This window comes from Balaenoptera acutorostrata, chromosome 5, assembly GCF_949987535.1.
Source record: "Balaenoptera acutorostrata chromosome 5, mBalAcu1.1, whole genome shotgun sequence".
Lineage (NCBI taxonomy): Eukaryota > Metazoa > Chordata > Mammalia > Artiodactyla > Balaenopteridae > Balaenoptera > Balaenoptera acutorostrata.
The window spans coordinates 82,509,328-82,537,173 of NC_080068.1; positions in this window are offsets into that span (position 1 = coordinate 82,509,328).

Genomic DNA, 27,846 nt, shown 5'->3' on the forward strand with positions numbered 1-27,846 from the left:
CTGCGAGCAGGCTCTAGAAACTGTGGGCAGGCTCTAGAAACTGTGGGAATCATCTAGAAACTGTGATTAGGGTCTAGAAACTATGGGCATGCTCTAGAAACTGTGGGAAGCTTCTAGAAACTGTGGGCAGGATCTAGAAAATGTGGGCAGGCTCTAGAAACTGTGAGCAGGGCCTAGAAACTGTGAGCAGGCACGAGAAACTGTGGGTAGGCTCTAGAAACTGTGAGCAGGCTCTAGAAAATATAGAGAGGCTCTAGAAACTGTGGGAACCCTCTAGAATCTGTGGGCAGGCTCTAGAAACTGTGAGTAGGCTCCAGAAAATGTGGGCAGGCTCTAGAATCTGTGGGCAGGCTCTAGAAACTGTGAGTAGGCTCCAGAAAATGTGGGCAGGCTCTAGAATCTGTGGGAAGGCTCTAGAATCTGTGGGCAGGCTCTAGAATCTGTGGGCAGGCTCTAGAAACTATGGGCAGGGTCTAGAATCTATGGGGAGGCTCTAGAAACTGTGAGTAGGCTCTAGAAACTGTGGGCAGGCTCTAGAATCTGTGAGCAGTCTCTAGAAACTGTGGGCAGGCTCTAGAAGCTGTGAGCAGGGCCTAGAAACTGTGAGCAGGCACCAGAAACTGTGGGAAGGCTCTAGAATCTGTGGGAAGGCTCTAGAATCTGTGGGCAGGCTCTAGAATCTGTGGGCAGGCTCTAGAAACTATGGGCAGGGTCTAGAATCTATGGGGAGGCTCTAGAAACTGTGAGTAGGCTCTAGAAACTGTGGGCAGGCTCTAGAATCTGTGAGCAGTCTCTAGAAACTGTGGGCAGGATCTAGAAACTGTGAGCAGGGCCTAGAAACTGTGAGCAGGCACCAGAAACTGTGGGTAGGCTCTAGAAACTGTGAGCAAGCTCTAGAAAATATAGAGAGGCTCTAGAAACTGTGGAAAGCCTCTAGAATCTGTGGGCAGGCTCTAGAAACTGTGAGTATGCTCCAGAAAATGTAGGCAGGCTCTAGAATCTGTGGGCACTCTCTAGAATCTGTGGGCAGGCTCTAGAATCTGTGGGCAGGCTCTAGAAACTGTGACCAGTATCTAGGAACACTATGGCCAGGCTCTAGAAACTGTGAGTAGGCTCTAGAAACTGTGGGCAGGCTCTAGAATCTGTGAGCAGTCTTTAGAAACTGTGGGCAGGATGTAGAAACTGTGGGCAGGCTCTAGAAACTGTGAGCAGGCTCTAGAAACTGTGGGCCAGGTCTAGGAAATGTGAGCAGGCTCTAGAAGCTGTGAGCAGGGCCTATAAACTGTGAGCAGGCTCCAGAAACTGTGGGTAGGCTCTAGAAACTGTGAGCAGGCTCTAGAAAGTGTGAGGAGGCTCTAGAAACTGTGGGAAGCCTCTAGAATCTGTGGGCAGGCTCTAGAATCTGTGAGCAGTCTCTAGAAACTGTGGGCATGCTCCAGAAACTGTGAGTACACTCTAGAAATTGTGGAAAGGCTCTAGAAACTGTGGGGAGCCTCTAAAAACTGTGGGAAGGATCTAGAAACTGACAGCAGTCTCTAGAAACTGTGGGCAGTCTCTAGAAACTGCAGGCCGGCTCTAGAAACTGTGGGAAGGCTCTAGAAACTGTGAGCAGGGCCTAGAAACAGTGAGCACCAGAAACTGTGGGTAGGCTCTAGAAACTGTGAGAAGGCTCCAGAAACTGGGCAGGCTCTAGAATATGTGGGCAGGTTCTAGAATCTGTGAGCAGTCTCTAGAATCTGTGGGCAGGCTCTAGAATCTGTGGGCAGGCTCTAGAATCTGTGAGCAGTCTCTAGAAACTGTGGGCAGGTTCTAGAAACTGTGGGCAGGATCTAGAAACTGTGGGCAGTCTCTAGAAACTGTGAGCAGGCTCTATAAACTATGGGCCGGGTCTAGAAAATGTGAACAGGCTCTAGAAACGGTGGGGAGGCTGTAGAAACTGTGGGGAATCTCTAGAAACTGTGGGAAGGATCTAGAAACTATTTGCAGGATCTAGAAACTGTGTGCAGGCTCTAGAAACTGTGGGTAGGCTCTAGAAACGGAGGGAAGCCTCTAGAAACTGTGGGCAGGATCTAGAAACTGTGGGCAGGCTCTAGAAACTGTGGGCAGTATCTAGAAAATGTGGGCAGGCTCTAGAAACTGTGAGCAGAGCCTAGAAACTGTGAGCAGGCACCAGAAACTGTGGGTAGGCTCTAGAAACTGTGAGCAGGCTCTAGAAAATATAGAGAGGCTCTAGAAACTGTGGGAACCCTCTAGAATCTGTGGGCAGGCTCTAGAATCTGTGAGCAGTCTCTAGAAACTGTGGGCAGGATCTAGAAACTGTGGGCAGGATCTAGAAACTGTGGGCAGGCTCTAGAAACTGTGAGCAGGCTCTAGAAACTGTGGGCAGTATCTAGAAAATGTGGGCAGGCTCTAGAAACTGTGAGTAGGGTCTAGAAACTGAGGGCAGTCTCTAGGAAATGTGAGCAGGCTCTAGGAACTGTGAGCAGGGCCTATAAACTGTGAGCAGGCTCCAGAAACTGTGGGTAGGCTCTAGAAACTGTGAGCAGGCTCTAGAAAGTGTGAGGAGGCTCTAGAAACTGTGGGAAGCCTCTAGAATCTGTGGGCAGGCTCTAGAATCTGTGAGCAGTCTCTAGAAACTGTGGGCAGGCTCCAGAAACTGTGAGTACACTCTAGAAATTGTGGAAAGGCTCTAGAAACTGTGGGGAGCCTCTAAAAACTGTGGGAAGGATCTAGAAACTGTCAGCAGTCTCTAGAAACTGTGGGCAGGTTGTACAAACTGCGGGCATGCTCTTGAAACTGTGGGAACCCTCTAGAAATTGTCAGCAGGCTCTAGAAACTGTGGGCAGTCCCTAGAAACTGCAGGCCGGCTCTAGAAACTATGGGAAGGCTCTAAAAACTGTGAGAAGGCTCCAGAAACTGTGGGCAGGCTCTAGAATATGTGGGCAGGTTCTAGAACCTGTGGGCAGGCTCTAGAATCTATGGGCAGGCTCTAGAATCTGTGAGCAGGCTCTAGAATCGGTGGGCAGGCTCTAGAATCTGTGGGCAGGATCTAGAATCTATGGGCAGGCTCTAGAATCTGTGAGCAGTCTCTAGAAACTGTGGGCAGGTTCTAGAAACTGTGGGCAGGATCTAGAAACTGTGGGCAGGCTCTAGAAACTGTGAGCAGGCTCTATAAACTATGGGCCGGGTCTAGAAAATGTGAACAGGCTCTAGAAACTGTGGGGAGGCTGTAGAAACTGTGGGGAATCTCTAGAAACTGTGGGAAGGATCTAGAAACTATTTGCAGGCTCTTGAAACTGTGAGAAGGCTCCAGAAACTGTGGGCAGGCTCTAGAATCTGTGGGCAGGCTCTAGAATCTGTGAGCAGGCTCTAGAATCTGTGGGCAGGCTCTAGAATCTGTGAGCAGTCTCTAGAAACTCTGGGCAGGATCTAGAAACTGTGGGCAGGATCTAGAAACTGTTAGCAGGATCTAGAAACTGTGAGCAGGCTGTAGAAACTGTGGGCAGGCTCTAGAAACCGTTAGCAGGTTCTAGAATCTGTTAGCACGATCTAGAAACTGTGAGCAGGCTCTAGAAACTGTGGGCAGACTCTAGAATCTTTGAGTAGGCTCTAGAAACTGTGGGCAGTCTATAAAATATGTGAGCAGTCTCTAGAAACTGTGAGCAGGCTTTAGAAACTGTGGGCAGGTTCTGGAAACTGTGAGCAGGCTCTAGAATATGTGGGAAGCCTCTACAAACATTGGGAAGCCTCTAGAAACTGTAGGCAGGATCTAGAAACTGTGGGCAGAAAATAGGAACTGTGGGCAGGCTCTAGAAACTGCGAGCAGGCTCTAGAAACTGTGGGCAGGCTCTAGAAACTGTGGGAATCATCTAGAAACTGTGATTAGGGTCTAGAAACTATGGGCATGCTCTAGAAACTGTGGGAAGCCTCTAGAAACTGTGGACAGGATCTAGAAAATGTGGGCAGGCTCTAGAAACTGTGAGCAGGGCCTAGAAACTGTGAGCAGGCACCAGAAACTGTGGGTAGGCTCTAGAAACTGTGAGCAGGCTCTAGAAAATATAGAGAGGCTCTAGAAACTGTGGGAACCCTCTAGAATCTCTGGGCAGGCTCTAGAATCTGTGAGCAGTCTCTAGAAACTGTGGGCAGGATCTAGAAACTGTGGGCAGGATCTAGAAACTGTGGGCAGGCTCTAGAAAGTGTGAGGAAGCTCTAGAAACTGTGGGAAGCCTCTAGAATCTGTGGGCAGGCTCTAGAATCTGTGAGCAGTCTCTAGAAACTGTGGGCAGGCTCCAGAAACTGTGAGTACACTCTAGAAATTGTGGAAAGGCTCTAGAAACTGTGGGGAGCCTCTAAAAACTGTGGGAAGGATCTAGAAACTGTCAGCAGTCTCTAGAAACTGTGGGCAGGTTGTACAAACTGCGGGCATGCTCTTGAAACTGTGGGAACCCTCTAGAAATTGTCAGCAGGCTCTAGAAACTGTGGGCAGTCCCTAGAAACTGCAGGCCGGCTCTAGAAACTATGGGAAGGCTCTAGAAACTGTGAGCAGGGCCTAGAAACTGTGAGCACCAGAAACTGTGGGTAGGCTCTAGAAACTGTGAGAAGGCTCCAGAAACTGTGGGCAGGCTCTAGAATATGTGGGAGGTTCTAGAACCTGTGGGCAGGCTCTAGAATCTATGGGCAGGCTCTAGAATCTGTCAGCAGACTCTAGAATCTGTGGGCAGGCTCTAGAATCTGTGAGCAGGCTCTAGAATCTGTGGGCAGGCTCTAGAATCTGTGAGCAGTCTCTAGAAACTCTGGGCAGGATCTAGAAACTGTGGGCAGGATCTAGAAACTGTGTGCAGGCTCCAGAAACTGTTAGCAGGATCTAGAAACTGTGAGCAGGCTGTAGAAACTGTGGGCAGGCTCTAGAAACCGTTAGCAGGTTCTAGAATCTGTTAGCACGATCTAGAAACTGTGAGCAGGCTCTAGAAACTGTGGGCAGACTCTAGAATCTTTGAGTAGGCTCTAGACACTGTGGGCAGTCTATAAAATATGTGAGCAGTCTCTAGAAACTGTGAGCAGGCTTTAGAAACTGTGGGCAGGTTCTGGAAACTGTGAGCAGGCTCTAGAATATGTGGGAAGCCTCTACAAACATTGGGAAGCCTCTAGAAACTGTAGGCAGGATCTAGAAACTGTGGGCAGAAAATAGGGACTGTGGGCTGGCTCTAGAAACTGGGAGCAGGCTCTAGAAGCTGTGGGCAGGCTCTAGAAACTGTGGGAATCATCTAGAAACTGTGATTAGGGTCTAGAAACTATGGGCATGCTCTAGAAACTGTGGGAAGCCTCTAGAAACTGTGGGCAGGATCTAGAAAATGTGGGCAGGCTCTAGAAACTGTGAGCAGGGCCTAGAAACTGTGAGCAGGCACCAGAAACTGTGGGTAGGCTCTAGAAACTGTGAGCAGGCTCTAGAAAATATAGAGAGGCTCTAGAAACTGTGGGAACCCTCTAGAATCTGTGGGCAGGCTCTAGAAACTGTGAGTAGGCTCCAGAAAATGTGGGCAGGCTCTAGAATCTGTGGGCAGGCTCTAGAATCTGTGGGAAGGCTCTAGAATCTGTGGGCAGGCTCTAGAATCTGTGGGCAGGCTCTAGAATCTGTGGGCAGGCTCTAGAAACTATGGGCAGGGTCTAGAATCTATGGGGAGGCTCTAGAAACTGTGAGTAGGCTCTAGAAACTGTGGGCAGGCTCTAGAATCTGTAAGCAGTCTCTAGAAACTGTGGGCAGGATCTAGAAACTGTGAGCAGGGCCTAGAAACTGTGAGCAGGCACCAGAAACTGTGGGTAGGCTCTAGAAACTGTGAACAGGCTCTAGAAAGTGTGAGGAGGCTCTAGAAACTGTGGGAAGCCTCTAGAATCTGTGGGCAGGCTCTAGAATCTGTGAGCAGTCTCTAAAAACTGTGGGCATGCTCCAGAAACTGTGAGTACACTCTAGAAAATATGGAAAGGCTCTAGAAACTGTGGGGAGCCTCTAAAAACTGTGGGAAGGATCTAGAAACTGACAGCAGGCTCTAGAAACTATGGGCAGGCTCTAGAATCTGTGAGCAGTCTCTAGAAACTGTGGGCAGGTTCTAGAAACTGTGGGCAGGATCTAGAAACTGTGGGCAGGCTCTAGAAACTGCGAGCAGGCTCTATAAACTATGGGCCGGGTCTAGAAAATGTGAACAGGCTCTAGAAACTGTGGGGAGGCTGTAGAAACTGTGGGGAATCTCTAGAAACTGTGGGAAGGATCTAGAAACTATTTGCAGGATCTAGAAACTGTGGGCAGTATCTAGAAAATGTGGGCAGGCTCTAGAAACTGTGAGCAGAGCCTAGAAACTGTGAGCAGGCACCAGAAACTGTGGGTAGGCTCTAGAAACTGTGAGCAGGCTCTAGAAAATATAGAGAGGCTCTAGAAACTGTGGGAACCCTCTAGAATCTGTGGGCAGGCTCTAGAATCTGTGAGCAGTCTCTAGAAACTGTGGGCAGGATCTAGAAACTGTGGGCAGGATCTAGAAACTGTGGGCAGGCTCTAGAAACTGTGAGCAGGCTCTAGAAACTGTGGGCAGTATCTAGAAAATGTGGGCAGGCTCTAGAAACTGTGAGTAGGGTCTAGAAACTGAGGGCAGTCTCTAGGAAATGTGAGCAGGCTCTAGGAACTGTGAGCAGGGCCTATAAACTGTGAGCAGGCTCCAGAAACTGTGGGTAGGTTCTAGAAACTGTGAGCAGGCTCTAGAAAGTGTGAGGAGGCTCTAGAAACTGTGGGAAGCCTCTAGAATCTGTGGGCAGGCTCTAGAATCTGTGAGCAGTCTCTAGAAACTGTGGGCAGGCTCCAGAAACTGTGAGTACACTCTAGAAATTGTGGAAAGGCTCTAGAAACTGTGGGGAGCCTCTAAAAACTGTGGGAAGGATCTAGAAACTGTCAGCAGTCTCTAGAAACTGTGGGCAGGATCTAGAAACTGTGTGCAGGCTCCAGAAACTGTTAGCAGGATCTAGAAACTGTGAGCAGGCTGTAGAAACTGTGGGCAGGCTCTAGAAACCGTTAGCAGGTTCTAGAATCTGTTAGCACGATCTAGAAACTGTGAGCAGGCTCTAGAAACTGTGGGCAGACTCTAGAATCTTTGAGTAGGCTCTAGACACTGTGGGCAGTCTATAAAATATGTGAGCAGTCTCTAGAAACTGTGAGCAGGCTTTAGAAACTGTGGGCAGGTTCTGGAAACTGTGAGCAGGCTCTAGAATATGTGGGAAGCCTCTACAAACATTGGGAAGCCTCTAGAAACTGTAGGCAGGATCTAGAAACTGTGGACAGAAAATAGGAACTGTGGGCAGGCTCTAGGAACTGCGAGCAGGCTCTAGAAACTGTGGGCAGGCTCTAGAAACTGTGGGAATCATCTAGAAACTGTGATTAGGGTCTAGAAACTATGGGCATGCTCTAGAAACTGTGGGAAGCCTCTAGAAACTGTGGGCAGGATCTAGAAAATGTGGGCAGGCTCTAGAAACTGTGAGCAGGGCCTAGAAACTGTGAGCAGGCACCAGAAACTGTGGGTAGGCTCTAGAAACTGTGAGCAAGCTCTAGAAAATATAGAGAGGCTCTAGAAACTGTGGAAAGCCTCTAGCATCTGTGGGCAGGCTCTAGAAACTGTGAGTATGCTCCAGAAAATGTAGGCAGGCTCTAGAATCTGTGGGCACTCTCTAGAATCTGTGGGCAGGCTCTAGAATCTGTGGGCAGGCTCTAGAAACTGTGACCAGTATCTAGGAACTCTATGGCCAGGCTCTAGAAACTGTGAGTAGGCTCTAGAAACTGTGGGCAGGCTCTAGAAACTGTGACCAGTCTCTAGGAACTCTATGGCCAGGCTCTAGAACCTGTGAGTAGGCTCTAGAAACTGTGGGCAGGCTCTAGAATCTGTGAGCAGTCTCTAGAAACTGTGGGCAGGATCTAGAAACTGTGGGCAGGCTCTAGAAACTGTGAGCAGGCTCTAGAAACTGTGGGCCAGGTCTAGGAAATGTGAGCAGGCTCTAGAAGCTGTGAGCAGGGCCTATAAACTGTGAGCAGGCTCCAGAAACTGTGGGTAGGCTCTAGAAACTGTGAGCAGGCTCTAGAAAGTGTGAGGAGGCTCTAGAAACTGTGGGAAGCCTCTAGAATCTGTGGGCAGGCTCTAGAATCTGTGAGCAGTCTCTAGAAACTGTGGGCAGGCTCCAGAAACTGTGAGTACACTCTAGAAATTGTGGAAAGGCTCTAGAAACTGTGGGGAGCCTCTAAAAACTGTGGGAAGGATCTAGAAACTGACAGCAGTCTCTAGAAACTGTGGGCAGTCTCTAGAAACTGCAGGCCGGCTCTAGAAACTGTGGGAAGGCTCTAGAAACTGTGAGCAGGGCCTAGAAACAGTGAGCACCAGAAACTGTGGGTAGGCTCTAGAAACTGTGAGAAGGCTCCAGAAACTGGGCAGGCTCTAGAATATGTGGGCAGGTTCTAGAATCTGTGAGCAGTCTCTAGAATCTGTGGGCAGGCTCTAGAATCTGTGAGCAGTCTCTAGAAACTGTGGGCAGGTTCTAGAAACTGTGGGCAGGATCTAGAAACTGTGGGCAGGCTCTAGAAACTGTGAGCAGGCTCTATAAACTATGGGCCGGGTCTAGAAAATGTGAACAGGCTCTAGAAACTGTGGGGAGGCTGTAGAAACTGTGGGGAATCTCTAGAAACTGTGGGAAGGATCTAGAAACTATTTGCAGGATCTAGAAACTGTGGGCAGGATCTAGAAACTGTGTGCAGGCTCTAGAAACTGTGGGTAGGCTCTAGAAACGGAGGGAAGCCTCTAGAAACTGTGGGCAGGATCTAGAAACTGTGGGCAGGCTCTAGAAACTGTGGGCAGTATCTAGAAAATGTGGGCAGGCTCTAGAAACTGTGAGCAGAGCCTAGAAACTGTGAGCAGGCACCAGAAACTGTGGGTAGGCTCTAGAAACTGTGAGCAGGCTCTAGAAAGTGTGAGGAGGCTCTAGAAACTGTGGGAAGCCTCTAGAATCTGTGGGCAGGCTCTAGAATCTGTGAGCAGTCTCTAGAAACTGTGGGCAGGCTCCAGAAACTGTGAGTACACTCTAGAAATTGTGGAAAGGCTCTAGAAACTGTGGGGAGCCTCTAAAAACTGTGGGAAGGATCTAGAAACTGACAGCAGTCTCTAGAAACTGTGGGCAGTCTCTAGAAACTGCAGGCCGGCTCTAGAAACTGTGGGAAGGCTCTAGAAACTGTGAGCAGGGCCTAGAAACAGTGAGCACCAGAAACTGTGGGTAGGCTCTAGAAACTGTGAGAAGGCTCCAGAAACTGGGCAGGCTCTAGAATATGTGGGCAGGTTCTAGAATCTGTGAGCAGTCTCTAGAATCTGTGGGCAGGCTCTAGAATCTGTGGGCAGGCTCTAGAATCTGTGAGCAGTCTCTAGAAACTGTGGGCAGGTTCTAGAAACTGTGGGCAGGATCTAGAAACTGTGGGCAGTCTCTAGAAACTGTGAGCAGGCTCTATAAACTATGGGCCGGGTCTAGAAAATGTGAACAGGCTCTAGAAACGGTGGGGAGGCTGTAGAAACTGTGGGGAATCTCTAGAAACTGTGGGAAGGATCTAGAAACTATTTGCAGGATCTAGAAACTGTGTGCAGGCTCTAGAAACTGTGGGTAGGCTCTAGAAACGGAGGGAAGCCTCTAGAAACTGTGGGCAGGATCTAGAAACTGTGGGCAGGCTCTAGAAACTGTGGGCAGTATCTAGAAAATGTGGGCAGGCTCTAGAAACTGTGAGCAGAGCCTAGAAACTGTGAGCAGGCACCAGAAACTGTGGGTAGGCTCTAGAAACTGTGAGCAGGCTCTAGAAAATATAGAGAGGCTCTAGAAACTGTGGGAACCCTCTAGAATCTGTGGGCAGGCTCTAGAATCTGTGAGCAGTCTCTAGAAACTGTGGGCAGGATCTAGAAACTGTGGGCAGGATCTAGAAACTGTGGGCAGGCTCTAGAAACTGTGAGCAGGCTCTAGAAACTGTGGGCAGTATCTAGAAAATGTGGGCAGGCTCTAGAAACTGTGAGTAGGGTCTAGAAACTGAGGGCAGTCTCTAGGAAATGTGAGCAGGCTCTAGGAACTGTGAGCAGGGCCTATAAACTGTGAGCAGGCTCCAGAAACTGTGGGTAGGCTCTAGAAACTGTGAGCAGGCTCTAGAAAGTGTGAGGAGGCTCTAGAAACTGTGGGAAGCCTCTAGAATCTGTGGGCAGGCTCTAGAATCTGTGAGCAGTCTCTAGAAACTGTGGGCAGGCTCCAGAAACTGTGAGTACACTCTAGAAATTGTGGAAAGGCTCTAGAAACTGTGGGGAGCCTCTAAAAACTGTGGGAAGGATCTAGAAACTGTCAGCAGTCTCTAGAAACTGTGGGCAGGTTGTACAAACTGCGGGCATGCTCTTGAAACTGTGGGAACCCTCTAGAAATTGTCAGCAGGCTCTAGAAACTGTGGGCAGTCCCTAGAAACTGCAGGCCGGCTCTAGAAACTATGGGAAGGCTCTAAAAACTGTGAGAAGGCTCCAGAAACTGTGGGCAGGCTCTAGAATATGTGGGCAGGTTCTAGAACCTGTGGGCAGGCTCTAGAATCTATGGGCAGGCTCTAGAATCTGTGAGCAGGCTCTAGAATCGGTGGGCAGGCTCTAGAATCTGTGGGCAGGATCTAGAATCTATGGGCAGGCTCTAGAATCTGTGAGCAGTCTCTAGAAACTGTGGGCAGGTTCTAGAAACTGTGGGCAGGATCTAGAAACTGTGGGCAGGCTCTAGAAACTGTGAGCAGGCTCTATAAACTATGGGCCGGGTCTAGAAAATGTGAACAGGCTCTAGAAACTGTGGGGAGGCTGTAGAAACTGTGGGGAATCTCTAGAAACTGTGGGAAGGATCTAGAAACTATTTGCAGGCTCTTGAAACTGTGAGAAGGCTCCAGAAACTGTGGGCAGGCTCTAGAATCTGTGGGCAGGCTCTAGAATCTGTGAGCAGGCTCTAGAATCTGTGGGCAGGCTCTAGAATCTGTGAGCAGTCTCTAGAAACTCTGGGCAGGATCTAGAAACTGTGGGCAGGATCTAGAAACTGTTAGCAGGATCTAGAAACTGTGAGCAGGCTGTAGAAACTGTGGGCAGGCTCTAGAAACCGTTAGCAGGTTCTAGAATCTGTTAGCACGATCTAGAAACTGTGAGCAGGCTCTAGAAACTGTGGGCAGACTCTAGAATCTTTGAGTAGGCTCTAGAAACTGTGGGCAGTCTATAAAATATGTGAGCAGTCTCTAGAAACTGTGAGCAGGCTTTAGAAACTGTGGGCAGGTTCTGGAAACTGTGAGCAGGCTCTAGAATATGTGGGAAGCCTCTACAAACATTGGGAAGCCTCTAGAAACTGTAGGCAGGATCTAGAAACTGTGGGCAGAAAATAGGAACTGTGGGCAGGCTCTAGAAACTGCGAGCAGGCTCTAGAAACTGTGGGCAGGCTCTAGAAACTGTGGGAATCATCTAGAAACTGTGATTAGGGTCTAGAAACTATGGGCATGCTCTAGAAACTGTGGGAAGCCTCTAGAAACTGTGGACAGGATCTAGAAAATGTGGGCAGGCTCTAGAAACTGTGAGCAGGGCCTAGAAACTGTGAGCAGGCACCAGAAACTGTGGGTAGGCTCTAGAAACTGTGAGCAGGCTCTAGAAAATATAGAGAGGCTCTAGAAACTGTGGGAACCCTCTAGAATCTCTGGGCAGGCTCTAGAATCTGTGAGCAGTCTCTAGAAACTGTGGGCAGGATCTAGAAACTGTGGGCAGGATCTAGAAACTGTGGGCAGGCTCTAGAAAGTGTGAGGAAGCTCTAGAAACTGTGGGAAGCCTCTAGAATCTGTGGGCAGGCTCTAGAATCTGTGAGCAGTCTCTAGAAACTGTGGGCAGGCTCCAGAAACTGTGAGTACACTCTAGAAATTGTGGAAAGGCTCTAGAAACTGTGGGGAGCCTCTAAAAACTGTGGGAAGGATCTAGAAACTGTCAGCAGTCTCTAGAAACTGTGGGCAGGTTGTACAAACTGCGGGCATGCTCTTGAAACTGTGGGAACCCTCTAGAAATTGTCAGCAGGCTCTAGAAACTGTGGGCAGTCCCTAGAAACTGCAGGCCGGCTCTAGAAACTATGGGAAGGCTCTAGAAACTGTGAGCAGGGCCTAGAAACTGTGAGCACCAGAAACTGTGGGTAGGCTCTAGAAACTGTGAGAAGGCTCCAGAAACTGTGGGCAGGCTCTAGAATATGTGGGAGGTTCTAGAACCTGTGGGCAGGCTCTAGAATCTATGGGCAGGCTCTAGAATCTGTCAGCAGACTCTAGAATCTGTGGGCAGGCTCTAGAATCTGTGAGCAGGCTCTAGAATCTGTGGGCAGGCTCTAGAATCTGTGAGCAGTCTCTAGAAACTCTGGGCAGGATCTAGAAACTGTGGGCAGGATCTAGAAACTGTGTGCAGGCTCCAGAAACTGTTAGCAGGATCTAGAAACTGTGAGCAGGCTGTAGAAACTGTGGGCAGGCTCTAGAAACCGTTAGCAGGTTCTAGAATCTGTTAGCACGATCTAGAAACTGTGAGCAGGCTCTAGAAACTGTGGGCAGACTCTAGAATCTTTGAGTAGGCTCTAGACACTGTGGGCAGTCTATAAAATATGTGAGCAGTCTCTAGAAACTGTGAGCAGGCTTTAGAAACTGTGGGCAGGTTCTGGAAACTGTGAGCAGGCTCTAGAATATGTGGGAAGCCTCTACAAACATTGGGAAGCCTCTAGAAACTGTAGGCAGGATCTAGAAACTGTGGGCAGAAAATAGGGACTGTGGGCTGGCTCTAGAAACTGGGAGCAGGCTCTAGAAGCTGTGGGCAGGCTCTAGAAACTGTGGGAATCATCTAGAAACTGTGATTAGGGTCTAGAAACTATGGGCATGCTCTAGAAACTGTGGGAAGCCTCTAGAAACTGTGGGCAGGATCTAGAAAATGTGGGCAGGCTCTAGAAACTGTGAGCAGGGCCTAGAAACTGTGAGCAGGCACCAGAAACTGTGGGTAGGCTCTAGAAACTGTGAGCAGGCTCTAGAAAATATAGAGAGGCTCTAGAAACTGTGGGAACCCTCTAGAATCTGTGGGCAGGCTCTAGAAACTGTGAGTAGGCTCCAGAAAATGTGGGCAGGCTCTAGAATCTGTGGGCAGGCTCTAGAATCTGTGGGAAGGCTCTAGAATCTGTGGGCAGGCTCTAGAATCTGTGGGCAGGCTCTAGAATCTGTGGGCAGGCTCTAGAAACTATGGGCAGGGTCTAGAATCTATGGGGAGGCTCTAGAAACTGTGAGTAGGCTCTAGAAACTGTGGGCAGGCTCTAGAATCTGTAAGCAGTCTCTAGAAACTGTGGGCAGGATCTAGAAACTGTGAGCAGGGCCTAGAAACTGTGAGCAGGCACCAGAAACTGTGGGTAGGCTCTAGAAACTGTGAACAGGCTCTAGAAAGTGTGAGGAGGCTCTAGAAACTGTGGGAAGCCTCTAGAATCTGTGGGCAGGCTCTAGAATCTGTGAGCAGTCTCTAAAAACTGTGGGCATGCTCCAGAAACTGTGAGTACACTCTAGAAAATATGGAAAGGCTCTAGAAACTGTGGGGAGCCTCTAAAAACTGTGGGAAGGATCTAGAAACTGACAGCAGGCTCTAGAAACTATGGGCAGGCTCTAGAATCTGTGAGCAGTCTCTAGAAACTGTGGGCAGGTTCTAGAAACTGTGGGCAGGATCTAGAAACTGTGGGCAGGCTCTAGAAACTGCGAGCAGGCTCTATAAACTATGGGCCGGGTCTAGAAAATGTGAACAGGCTCTAGAAACTGTGGGGAGGCTGTAGAAACTGTGGGGAATCTCTAGAAACTGTGGGAAGGATCTAGAAACTATTTGCAGGATCTAGAAACTGTGGGCAGTATCTAGAAAATGTGGGCAGGCTCTAGAAACTGTGAGCAGAGCCTAGAAACTGTGAGCAGGCACCAGAAACTGTGGGTAGGCTCTAGAAACTGTGAGCAGGCTCTAGAAAATATAGAGAGGCTCTAGAAACTGTGGGAACCCTCTAGAATCTGTGGGCAGGCTCTAGAATCTGTGAGCAGTCTCTAGAAACTGTGGGCAGGATCTAGAAACTGTGGGCAGGATCTAGAAACTGTGGGCAGGCTCTAGAAACTGTGAGCAGGCTCTAGAAACTGTGGGCAGTATCTAGAAAATGTGGGCAGGCTCTAGAAACTGTGAGTAGGGTCTAGAAACTGAGGGCAGTCTCTAGGAAATGTGAGCAGGCTCTAGGAACTGTGAGCAGGGCCTATAAACTGTGAGCAGGCTCCAGAAACTGTGGGTAGGTTCTAGAAACTGTGAGCAGGCTCTAGAAAGTGTGAGGAGGCTCTAGAAACTGTGGGAAGCCTCTAGAATCTGTGGGCAGGCTCTAGAATCTGTGAGCAGTCTCTAGAAACTGTGGGCAGGCTCCAGAAACTGTGAGTACACTCTAGAAATTGTGGAAAGGCTCTAGAAACTGTGGGGAGCCTCTAAAAACTGTGGGAAGGATCTAGAAACTGTCAGCAGTCTCTAGAAACTGTGGGCAGGATCTAGAAACTGTGTGCAGGCTCCAGAAACTGTTAGCAGGATCTAGAAACTGTGAGCAGGCTGTAGAAACTGTGGGCAGGCTCTAGAAACCGTTAGCAGGTTCTAGAATCTGTTAGCACGATCTAGAAACTGTGAGCAGGCTCTAGAAACTGTGGGCAGACTCTAGAATCTTTGAGTAGGCTCTAGACACTGTGGGCAGTCTATAAAATATGTGAGCAGTCTCTAGAAACTGTGAGCAGGCTTTAGAAACTGTGGGCAGGTTCTGGAAACTGTGAGCAGGCTCTAGAATATGTGGGAAGCCTCTACAAACATTGGGAAGCCTCTAGAAACTGTAGGCAGGATCTAGAAACTGTGGACAGAAAATAGGAACTGTGGGCAGGCTCTAGGAACTGCGAGCAGGCTCTAGAAACTGTGGGCAGGCTCTAGAAACTGTGGGAATCATCTAGAAACTGTGATTAGGGTCTAGAAACTATGGGCATGCTCTAGAAACTGTGGGAAGCCTCTAGAAACTGTGGGCAGGATCTAGAAAATGTGGGCAGGCTCTAGAAACTGTGAGCAGGGCCTAGAAACTGTGAGCAGGCACCAGAAACTGTGGGTAGGCTCTAGAAACTGTGAGCAAGCTCTAGAAAATATAGAGAGGCTCTAGAAACTGTGGAAAGCCTCTAGCATCTGTGGGCAGGCTCTAGAAACTGTGAGTATGCTCCAGAAAATGTAGGCAGGCTCTAGAATCTGTGGGCACTCTCTAGAATCTGTGGGCAGGCTCTAGAATCTGTGGGCAGGCTCTAGAAACTGTGACCAGTATCTAGGAACTCTATGGCCAGGCTCTAGAAACTGTGAGTAGGCTCTAGAAACTGTGGGCAGGCTCTAGAAACTGTGACCAGTCTCTAGGAACTCTATGGCCAGGCTCTAGAACCTGTGAGTAGGCTCTAGAAACTGTGGGCAGGCTCTAGAATCTGTGAGCAGTCTCTAGAAACTGTGGGCAGGATCTAGAAACTGTGGGCAGGCTCTAGAAACTGTGAGCAGGCTCTAGAAACTGTGGGCCAGGTCTAGGAAATGTGAGCAGGCTCTAGAAGCTGTGAGCAGGGCCTATAAACTGTGAGCAGGCTCCAGAAACTGTGGGTAGGCTCTAGAAACTGTGAGCAGGCTCTAGAAAGTGTGAGGAGGCTCTAGAAACTGTGGGAAGCCTCTAGAATCTGTGGGCAGGCTCTAGAATCTGTGAGCAGTCTCTAGAAACTGTGGGCAGGCTCCAGAAACTGTGAGTACACTCTAGAAATTGTGGAAAGGCTCTAGAAACTGTGGGGAGCCTCTAAAAACTGTGGGAAGGATCTAGAAACTGACAGCAGTCTCTAGAAACTGTGGGCAGTCTCTAGAAACTGCAGGCCGGCTCTAGAAACTGTGGGAAGGCTCTAGAAACTGTGAGCAGGGCCTAGAAACAGTGAGCACCAGAAACTGTGGGTAGGCTCTAGAAACTGTGAGAAGGCTCCAGAAACTGGGCAGGCTCTAGAATATGTGGGCAGGTTCTAGAATCTGTGAGCAGTCTCTAGAATCTGTGGGCAGGCTCTAGAATCTGTGAGCAGTCTCTAGAAACTGTGGGCAGGTTCTAGAAACTGTGGGCAGGATCTAGAAACTGTGGGCAGGCTCTAGAAACTGTGAGCAGGCTCTATAAACTATGGGCCGGGTCTAGAAAATGTGAACAGGCTCTAGAAACTGTGGGGAGGCTGTAGAAACTGTGGGGAATCTCTAGAAACTGTGGGAAGGATCTAGAAACTATTTGCAGGATCTAGAAACTGTGGGCAGGATCTAGAAACTGTGTGCAGGCTCTAGAAACTGTGGGTAGGCTCTAGAAACGGAGGGAAGCCTCTAGAAACTGTGGGCAGGATCTAGAAACTGTGGGCAGGCTCTAGAAACTGTGGGCAGTATCTAGAAAATGTGGGCAGGCTCTAGAAACTGTGAGCAGAGCCTAGAAACTGTGAGCAGGCACCAGAAACTGTGGGTAGGCTCTAGAAACTGTGAGCAGGCTCTAGAAAGTGTGAGGAGGCTCTAGAAACTGTGGGAAGCCTCTAGAATCTGTGGGCAGGCTCTAGAATCTGTGAGCAGTCTCTAGAAACTGTGGGCAGGCTCCAGAAACTGTGAGTACACTCTAGAAATTGTGGAAAGGCTCTAGAAACTGTGGGGAGCCTCTAAAAACTGTGGGAAGGATCTAGAAACTGACAGCAGTCTCTAGAAACTGTGGGCAGTCTCTAGAAACTGCAGGCCGGCTCTAGAAACTGTGGGAAGGCTCTAGAAACTGTGAGCAGGGCCTAGAAACAGTGAGCACCAGAAACTGTGGGTAGGCTCTAGAAACTGTGAGAAGGCTCCAGAAACTGGGCCGGCTCTAGAATATGTGGGCAGGTTCTAGAATCTGTGAGCAGTCTCTAGAAACTGTGGGCAGGCTCTAGAATCTGTGGGCAGGCTCTAGAATCTATAGGCAGGCTCTAGAATCTGTGAGCAGTCTCTAGAAACTGTGGGCAGGTTCTAGAAACTGTGGGCAGGATCTAGAAACTGTGGGCAGGCTCTAGAAACTGTGAGCAGGCTCTATAAACTATGGGCCGGGTCTAGAAAATGTGAACAGGCTCTAGAAACTGTGGGGAGGCTGTAGAAACTGTGGGGAATCTCTAGAAACTGTGGGAAGGATCTAGAAACTATTTGCAGGATCTAGAAACTGTGGGCAGGATCTAGAAACTGTGTGCAGGCTCTAGAAACTGTGGGTAGGCTCTAGAAACGGAGGGAAGCCTCTAGAAACTGTGGGCAGGATCTAGAAACTGTGGGCAGGCTCTAGAAACTGTGATCAGTGTCTAGAAACTGAGGGAAGGATCTAGAGACTGTGAGCAGGCTCTAGAAATGGTGGGCATGCTCTAGAAACTGTGCGCAGGCTCCAGAAACTTTGGGCCCGCTCCAGAAACTGTGGGCAGGCACTAGAAAATGTGGGCCGGCTCCAGAAACTGTGGACAGTCTCTGGAAACATTTAGCAGGCTCCAGAATCTGTAAGCAGGCTCTAGAAACTGTGAGCAGGCTCTAGAAACTGTGGGCAGGCTCTAGAAACTGTTAGCAGGTTCTAGAATCTGTTAGCACGATCTAGGAACTGTGAGCAGGCTCTAGAAACTGTGGGCAGACTCTAGAATCTGTTAGCACGATCTAGGAACTGTGAGCAGGCTCTAGAAACTGTGGGCAGACTCTAGAATCTGTGGGCAGGCTCTAGAAACTGTGAGTATGCTCCAGAAAATGTGAGCAGGCTCTAGAAACTGTGGGCAGTCTATAAAATATGTGAGCAGTCTCTAGAAACTGTGAGCAGGCTTTAGAAACTGTGGGCAGGTTCTGGAAACTGTGGGCAGGCTCTAGAATCTGTGGGAAGCCTCTACAAACATTGGGAAGCCTCTAGAAACTGTAGGCAGGATCTAGAAACTGTGGGCAGAAAATAGGAACTGTGGACAGGCTCTAGAAACTGCGAGCAGGCTCTAGAAACTGTGGGCAGGCTCTAGAAACTGTGGGAATCATCTAGAAACTGTGATTAGGGTCTAGAAACTATGGGCATGCTCTAGAAACTGTGGGAAGCTTCTAGAAACTGTGGGCAGGATCTAGAAAATGTGGGCAGGCTCTAGAAACTGTGAGCAGGGCCTAGAAACTGTGAGCAGGCACGAGAAACTGTGGGTAGGCTCTAGAAACTGTGAGCAGGCTCTAGAAAATATAGAGAGGCTCTAGAAACTGTGGGAACCCTCTAGAATCTGTGGGCAGGCTCTAGAAACTGTGAGTAGGCTCCAGAAAATGTGGGCAGGCTCTAGAATCTGTGGGCAGGCTCTAGAAACTGTGAGTAGGCTCCAGAAAATGTGGGCAGGCTCTAGAATCTGTGGGAAGGCTCTAGAATCTGTGGGCAGGCTCTAGAATCTGTGGGCAGGCTCTAGAAACTATGGGCAGGGTCTAGAATCTATGGGGAGGCTCTAGAAACTGTGAGTAGGCTCTAGAAACTGTGGGCAGGCTCTAGAATGTGTGAGCAGTCTCTAGAAACTGTGGGCAGGATCTAGAAACTGTGAGCAGGGCCTAGAAACTGTGAGCAGGCACCAGAAACTGTGGGTAGGCTCTAGAAACTGTGAGCAAGCTCTAGAAAATATAGAGAGGCTCTAGAATCTGTGGGCACTCTCTAGAATCTGTGGGCAGGCTCTAGAATCTGTGGGCAGGCTCTAGAAACTGTGACCAGTATCTAGGAACACTATGGCCAGGCTCTAGAAACTGTGAGTAGGCTCTAGAAACTGTGGGCAGGCTCTAGAATCTGTGAGCAGTCTCTAGAAACTGTGGGCAGGATCTAGAAACTGTGGGCAGGCTCTAGAAACTGTGAGCAGGCTCTAGAAACTGTGGGCCAGGTCTAGGAAATGTGAGCAGGCTCTAGAAGCTGTGAGCAGGGCCTATAAACTGTGAGCAGGCTCCAGAAACTGTGGGTAGGCTCTAGAAACTGTGAGCAGGCTCTAGAAAGTGTGAGGAGGCTCTAGAAACTGTGGGAAGCCTCTAGAATCTGTGGGCAGGCTCTAGAATCTGTGAGCAGTCTCTAGAAACTGTGGGCAGGCTCCAGAAACTGTGAGTACACTCTAGAAATTGTGGAAAGGCTCTAGAAACTGTGGGGAGCCTCTAAAAACTGTGGGAAGGATCTAGAAACTGACAGCAGTCTCTAGAAACTGTGGGCAGTCTCTAGAAACTGCAGGCCGGCTCTAGAAACTGTGGGAAGGCTCTAGAAACTGTGAGCAGGGCCTAGAAACAGTGAGCACCAGAAACTGTGGGTAGGCTCTAGAAACTGTGAGAAGGCTCCAGAAACTGGGCAGGCTCTAGAATATGTGGGCAGGTTCTAGAATCTGTGAGCAGTCTCTAGAATCTGTGGGCAGGCTCTAGAATCTGTGAGCAGTCTCTAGAAACTGTGGGCAGGTTCTAGAAACTGTGGGCAGGATCTAGAAACTGTGGGCAGGCTCTAGAAACTGTGAGCAGGCTCTATAAACTATGGGCCGGGTCTAGAAAATGTGAACAGGCTCTAGAAACTGTGGGGAGGCTGTAGAAACTGTGGGGAATCTCTAGAAACTGTGGGAAGGATCTAGAAACTATTTGCAGGATCTAGAAACTGTGGGCAGGATCTAGAAACTGTGTGCAGGCTCTAGAAACTGTGGGTAGGCTCTAGAAACGGAGGGAAGCCTCTAGAAACTGTGGGCAGGATCTAGAAACTGTGGGCAGGCTCTAGAAACTGTGGGCAGTATCTAGAAAATGTGGGCAGGCTCTAGAAACTGTGAGCAGAGCCTAGAAACTGTGAGCAGGCACCAGAAACTGTGGGTAGGCTCTAGAAACTGTGAGCAGGCTCTAGAAAGTGTGAGGAGGCTCTAGAAACTGTGGGAAGCCTCTAGAATCTGTGGGCAGGCTCTAGAATCTGTGAGCAGTCTCTAGAAACTGTGGGCAGGCTCCAGAAACTGTGAGTACACTCTAGAAATTGTGGAAAGGCTCTAGAAACTGTGGGGAGCCTCTAAAAACTGTGGGAAGGATCTAGAAACTGACAGCAGTCTCTAGAAACTGTGGGCAGTCTCTAGAAACTGCAGGCCGGCTCTAGAAACTGTGGGAAGGCTCTAGAAACTGTGAGCAGGGCCTAGAAACAGTGAGCACCAGAAACTGTGGGTAGGCTCTAGAAACTGTGAGAAGGCTCCAGAAACTGGGCCGGCTCTAGAATATGTGGGCAGGTTCTAGAATCTGTGAGCAGTCTCTAGAAACTGTGGGCAGGCTCTAGAATCTGTGGGCAGGCTCTAGAATCTATAGGCAGGCTCTAGAATCTGTGAGCAGTCTCTAGAAACTGTGGGCAGGTTCTAGAAACTGTGGGCAGGATCTAGAAACTGTGGGCAGGCTCTAGAAACTGTGAGCAGGCTCTATAAACTATGGGCCGGGTCTAGAAAATGTGAACAGGCTCTAGAAACTGTGGGGAGGCTGTAGAAACTGTGGGGAATCTCTAGAAACTGTGGGAAGGATCTAGAAACTATTTGCAGGATCTAGAAACTGTGGGCAGGATCTAGAAACTGTGTGCAGGCTCTAGAAACTGTGGGTAGGCTCTAGAAACGGAGGGAAGCCTCTAGAAACTGTGGGCAGGATCTAGAAACTGTGGGCAGGCTCTAGAAACTGTGATCAGTGTCTAGAAACTGAGGGCAGGATCTAGAGACTGTGAGCAGGCTCTAGAAATGGTGGGCATGCTCTAGAAACTGTGCGCAGGCTCCAGAAACTTTGGGCCCGCTCCAGAAACTGTGGGCAGGCACTAGAAAATGTGGGCCGGCTCCAGAAACTGTGGACAGTCTCTGGAAACATTTAGCAGGCTCCAGAATCTGTAAGCAGGCTCTAGAAACTGTGAGCAGGCTCTAGAAACTGTGGGCAGGCTCTAGAAACTGTTAGCAGGTTCTAGAATCTGTTAGCACGATCTAGGAACTGTGAGCAGGCTCTAGAAACTGTGGGCAGACTCTAGAATCTGTTAGCACGATCTAGGAACTGTGAGCAGGCTCTAGAAACTGTGGGCAGACTCTAGAATCTGTGGGCAGGCTCTAGAAACTGTGAGTATGCTCCAGAAAATGTGAGCAGGCTCTAGAAACTGTGGGCAGTCTATAAAATATGTGAGCAGTCTCTAGAAACTGTGAGCAGGCTTTAGAAACTGTGGGCAGGTTCTGGAAACTGTGGGCAGGCTCTAGAATCTGTGGGAAGCCTCTACAAACATTGGGAAGCCTCTAGAAACTGTAGGCAGGATCTAGAAACTGTGGGCAGAAAATAGGAACTGTGGACAGGCTCTAGAAACTGCGAGCAGGCTCTAGAAACTGTGGGCAGGCTCTAGAAACTGTGGGAATCATCTAGAAACTGTGATTAGGGTCTAGAAACTATGGGCATGCTCTAGAAACTGTGGGAAGCTTCTAGAAACTGTGGGCAGGATCTAGAAAATGTGGGCAGGCTCTAGAAACTGTGAGCAGGGCCTAGAAACTGTGAGCAGGCACGAGAAACTGTGGGTAGGCTCTAGAAACTGTGAGCAGGCTCTAGAAAATATAGAGAGGCTCTAGAAACTGTGGGAACCCTCTAGAATCTGTGGGCAGGCTCTAGAAACTGTGAGTAGGCTCCAGAAAATGTGGGCAGGCTCTAGAATCTGTGGGCAGGCTCTAGAAACTGTGAGTAGGCTCCAGAAAATGTGGGCAGGCTCTAGAATCTGTGGGAAGGCTCTAGAATCTGTGGGCAGGCTCTAGAATCTGTGGGCAGGCTCTAGAAACTATGGGCAGGGTCTAGAATCTATGGGGAGGCTCTAGAAACTGTGAGTAGGCTCTAGAAACTGTGGGCAGGCTCTAGAATGTGTGAGCAGTCTCTAGAAACTGTGGGCAGGATCTAGAAACTGTGAGCAGGGCCTAGAAACTGTGAGCAGGCACCAGAAACTGTGGGTAGGCTCTAGAAACTGTGAGCAAGCTCTAGAAAATATAGAGAGGCTCTAGAATCTGTGGGCACTCTCTAGAATCTGTGGGCAGGCTCTAGAATCTGTGGGCAGGCTCTAGAAACTGTGACCAGTATCTAGGAACACTATGGCCAGGCTCTAGAAACTGTGAGTAGGCTCTAGAAACTGTGGGCAGGCTCTAGAATCTGTGAGCAGTCTCTAGAAACTGTGGGCAGGATCTAGAAACTGTGGGCAGGCTCTAGAAACTGTGAGCAGGCTCTAGAAACTGTGGGCCAGGTCTAGGAAATGTGAGCAGGCTCTAGAAGCTGTGAGCAGGGCCTATAAACTGTGAGCAGGCTCCAGAAACTGTGGGTAGGCTCTAGAAACTGTGAGCAGGCTCTAGAAAGTGTGAGGAGGCTCTAGAAACTGTGGGAAGCCTCTAGAATCTGTGGGCAGGCTCTAGAATCTGTGAGCAGTCTCTAGAAACTGTGGGCATGCTCCAGAAACTGTGAGTACACTCTAGAAATTGTGGAAAGGCTCTAGAAACTGTGGGGAGCCTCTAAAAACTGTGGGAAGGATCTAGAAACTGACAGCAGTCTCTAGAAACTGTGGGCAGTCTCTAGAAACTGCAGGCCGGCTCTAGAAACTGTGGGAAGGCTCTAGAAACTGTGAGCAGGGCCTAGAAACAGTGAGCACCAGAAACTGTGGGTAGGCTCTAGAAACTGTGAGAAGGCTCCAGAAACTGGGCAGGCTCTAGAATATGTGGGCAGGTTCTAGAATCTGTGAGCAGTCTCTAGAATCTGTGGGCAGGCTCTAGAATCTGTGGGCAGGCTCTAGAATCTGTGAGCAGTCTCTAGAAACTGTGGGCAGGTTCTAGAAACTGTGGGCAGGATCTAGAAACTGTGGGCAGGCTCTAGAAACTGTGAGCAGGCTCTATAAACTATGGGCCGGGTCTAGAAAATGTGAACAGGCTCTAGAAACTGTGGGGAGGCTGTAGAAACTGTGGGGAATCTCTAGAAACTGTGGGAAGGATCTAGAAACTATTTGCAGGATCTAGAAACTGTGGGCAGGATCTAGAAACTGTGTGCAGGCTCTAGAAACTGTGGGTAGGCTCTAGAAACGGAGGGAAGCCTCTAGAAACTGTGGGCAGGATCTAGAAACTGTGGGCAGGCTCTAGAAACTGTGGGCAGTATCTAGAAAATGTGGGCAGGCTCTAGAAACTGTGAGCAGAGCCTAGAAACTGTGAGCAGGCACCAGAAACTGTGGGTAGGCTCTAGAAACTGTGAGCAGGCTCTAGAAAATATAGAGAGGCTCTAGAAACTGTGGAAAGCCTCTAGAATCTGTGGGCAGGCTCTAGAAACTGTGAGTATGCTCCAGAAAATGTAGGCAGGCTCTAGAATCTGTGGGCACTCTCTAGAATCTGTGGGCAGGCTCTAGAATCTGTGGGCAGGCTCTAGAAACTGTGACCAGTATCTAGGAACACTATGGCCAGGCTCTAGAAACTGTGAGTAGGCTCTAGAAACTGTGGGCAGGCTCTAGAATGTGTGAGCAGTCTCTAGAAACTGTGGGCAGGATCTAGAAACTGTGGGCAGGCTCTAGAAACTGTGAGCAGGCTCTAGAAACTGTGGGCCAGGTCTAGGAAATGTGAGCAGGCTCTAGAAGCTGTGAGCAGGGCCTATAAACTGTGAGCAGGCTCCAGAAACTGTGGGTAGGCTCTAGAAACTGTGAACAGGCTCTAGAAAGTGTGAGGAGGCTCTAGAAACTGTGGGAAGCCTCTAGAATCTGTGGGCAGGCTCTAGAATCTGTGAGCAGTCTCTAGAAACTGTGGGCATGCTCCAGAAACTGTGAGTACACTCTAGAAATTGTGGAAAGGCTCTAGAAACTGTGGGGAGCCTCTAAAAACTGTGGGAAGGATCTAGAAACTGACAGCAGTCTCTAGAAACTGTGGGCAGTCTCTAGAAACTGCAGGCCGGCTCTAGAAACTGTGGGAAGGCTCTAGAAACTGTGAGCAGGGCCTAGAAACAGTGAGCACCAGAAACTGTGGGTAGGCTCTAGAAACTGTGAGAAGGCTCCAGAAACTGGGCAGGCTCTAGAATATGTGGGCAGGTTCTAGAATCTGTGAGCAGTCTCTAGAATCTGTGGGCAGTCTCTAGAATCTGTGGGCAGGCTCTAGAATCTATGGGCAGGCTCTAGAATCTGTGAGCAGTCTCTAGAAACTGTGGGCAGGTTCTAGAAACTGTGGGCAGGATCTAGAAACTGTGGGCAGGCTCTAGAAACTGTGAGCAGGCTCTATAAACTATGGGCCGGGTCTAGAAAATGTGAACAGGCTCTAGAAACGGTGGGGAGGCTGTAGAAACTGTGGGGAATCTCTAGAAACTGTGGGAAGGATCTAGAAACTATTTGCAGGATCTAGAAACTGTGGGCAGGATCTAGAAACTGTGTGCAGGCTCTAGAAACTGTGGGTAGGCTCTAGAAACGGAGGGAAGCCTCTAGAAACTGTGGGCAGGATCTAGAAACTGTGGGCAGGCTCTAGAAACTGTGGGCAGTATCTAGAAAATGTGGGCAGGCTCTAGAAACTGTGAGCAGAGCCTAGAAACTGTGAGCAGGCACCAGAAACTGTGGGTAGGCTCTAGAAACTGTGAGCAGGCTCTAGAAAATATAGAGAGGCTCTAGAAACTGTGGGAACCCTCTAGAATCTGTGGGCAGGCTCTAGAATCTGTGAGCAGTCTCTAGAAACTGTGGGCAGGATCTAGAAACTGTGGGCAGGATCTAGAAACTGTGGGCAGGCTCTAGAAACTGTGAGCAGGCTCTAGAAACTGTGGGCAGTATCTAGAAAATGTGGGCAGGCTCTAGAAACTGTGAGTAGGGTCTAGAAACTGAGGGCAGTCTCTAGGAAATGTGAGCAGGCTCTAGGAACTGTGAGCAGGGCCTATAAACTGTGAGCAGGCTCCAGAAACTGTGGGTAGGCTCTAGAAACTGTGAGCAGGCTCTAGAAAGTGTGAGGAGGCTCTAGAAACTGTGGGAAGCCTCTAGAATCTGTGGGCAGGCTCTAGAATCTGTGAGCAGTCTCTAGAAACTGTGGGCATGCTCCAGAAACTGTGAGTACACTCTAGAAATTGTGGAAAGGCTCTAGAAACTGTGGGGAGCCTCTAAAAACTGTGGGAAGGATCTAGAAACTGACAGCAGTCTCTAGAAACTGTGGGCAGTCTCTAGAAACTGCAGGCCGGCTCTAGAAACTGTGGGAAGGCTCTAGAAACTGTGAGCAGGGCCTAGAAACAGTGAGCACCAGAAACTGTGGGTAGGCTCTAGAAACTGTGAGAAGGCTCCAGAAACTGGGCAGGCTCTAGAATATGTGGGCAGGTTCTAGAATCTGTGAGCAGTCTCTAGAATCTGTGGGCAGGCTCTAGAATCTGTGGGCAGGCTCTAGAATCTGTGAGCAGTCTCTAGAAACTGTGGGCAGGTTCTAGAAACTGTGGGCAGGATCTAGAAACTGTGGGCAGGCTCTAGAAACTGTGAGCAGGCTCTATAAACTATGGGCCGGGTCTAGAAAATGTGAACAGGCTCTAGAAACTGTGGGGAGGCTGTAGAAACTGTGGGGAATCTCTAGAAACTGTGGGAAGGATCTAGAAACTATTTGCAGGATCTAGAAACTGTGGGCAGGATCTAGAAACTGTGTGCAGGCTCTAGAAACTGTGGGTAGGCTCTAGAAACGGAGGGAAGCCTCTAGAAACTGTGGGCAGGATCTAGAAACTGTGGGCAGGCTCTAGAAACTGTGGGCAGTATCTAGAAAATGTGGGCAGGCTCTAGAAACTGTGAGCAGAGCCTAGAAACTGTGAGCAGGCACCAGAAACTGTGGGTAGGCTCTAGAAACTGTGATCAGGCTCTAGAAAATATAGAGAGGCTCTAGAAACTGTGGAAAGCCTCTAGAATCTGTGGGCAGGCTCTAGAAACTGTGAGTATGCTCCAGAAAATGTAGGCAGGCTCTAGAATCTGTGGGCACTCTCTAGAATCTGTGGGCAGGCTCTAGAATCTGTGGGCAGGCTCTAGAAACTGTGACCAGTATCTAGGAACACTATGGCCAGGCTCTAGAAACTGTGAGTAGGCTCTAGAAACTGTGGGCAGGCTCTAGAATCTGTGAGCAGTCTCTAGAAACTGTGGGCAGGATCTAGAAACTGTGGGCAGGCTCTAGAAACTGTGAGCAGGCTCTAGAAACTGTGGGCCAGGTCTAGGAAATGTGAGCAGGCTCTAGAAGCTGTGAGCAGGGCCTATAAACTGTGAGCAGGCTCCAGAAACTGTGGGTAGGCTCTAGAAACTGTGAACAGGCTCTAGAAAGTGTGAGGAGGCTCTAGAAACTGTGGGAAGCCTCTAGAATCTGTGGGCAGGCTCTAGAATCTGTGAGCAGTCTCTAGAAACTGTGGGCATGCTCCAGAAACTGTGAGTACACTCTAGAAATTGTGGAAAGGCTCTAGAAACTGTGGGGAGCCTCTAAAAACTGTGGGAAGGATCTAGAAACTGACAGCAGTCTCTAGAAACTGTGGGCAGTCTCTAGAAACTGCAGGCCGGCTCTAGAAACTGTGGGAAGGCTCTAGAAACTGTGAGCAGGGCCTAGAAACAGTGAGCACCAGAAACTGTGGGTAGGCTCTAGAAACTGTGAGAAGGCTCCAGAAACTGGGCAGGCTCTAGAATATGTGGGCAGGTTCTAGAATCTGTGAGCAGTCTCTAGAATCTGTGGGCAGGCTCTAGAATCTGTGGGCAGGCTCTAGAATCTGTGAGCAGTCTCTAGAAACTGTGGGCAGGTTCTAGAAACTGTGGGCAGGATCTAGAAACTGTGGGCAGGCTCTAGAAACTGTGAGCAGGCTCTATAAACTATGGGCCGGGTCTAGAAAATGTGAACAGGCTCTAGAAACTGTGGGGAGGCTGTAGAAACTGTGGGGAATCTCTAGAAACTGTGGGAAGGATCTAGAAACTATTTGCAGGATCTAGAAACTGTGGGCAGGATCTAGAAACTGTGTGCAGGCTCTAGAAACTGTGGGTAGGCTCTAGAAACGGAGGGAAGCCTCTAGAAACTGTGGGCAGGATCTAGAAACTGTGGGCAGGCTCTAGAAACTGTGGGCAGTATCTAGAAAATGTGGGCAGGCTCTAGAAACTGTGAGCAGAGCCTAGAAACTGTGAGCAGGCACCAGAAACTGTGGGTAGGCTCTAGAAACTGTGAGCAGGCTCTAGAAAATATAGAGAGGCTCTAGAAACTGTGGGAACCCTCTAGAATCTGTGGGCAGGCTCTAGAATCTGTGAGCAGTCTCTAGAAACTGTGGGCAGGATCTAGAAACTGTGGGCAGGATCTAGAAACTGTGGGCAGGCTCTAGAAACTGTGAGCAGGCTCTAGAAACTGTGGGCAGTATCTAGAAAATGTGGGCAGGCTCTAGAAACTGTGAGTAGGGTCTAGAAACTGAGGGCAGTCTCTAGGAAATGTGAGCAGGCTCTAGGAACTGTGAGCAGGGCCTATAAACTGTGAGCAGGCTCCAGAAACTGTGGGTAGGCTCTAGAAACTGTGAGCAGGCTCTAGAAAGTGTGAGGAGGCTCTAGAAACTGTGGGAAGCCTCTAGAATCTGTGGGCAGGCTCTAGAATCTGTGAGCAGTCTCTAGAAACTGTGGGCAGGCTCCAGAAACTGTGAGTACACTCTAGAAATTGTGGAAAGGCTCTAGAAACTGTGGGGAGCCTCTAAAAACTGTGGGAAGGATCTAGAAACTGTCAGCAGTCTCTAGAAACTGTGGGCAGGTTGTACAAACTGC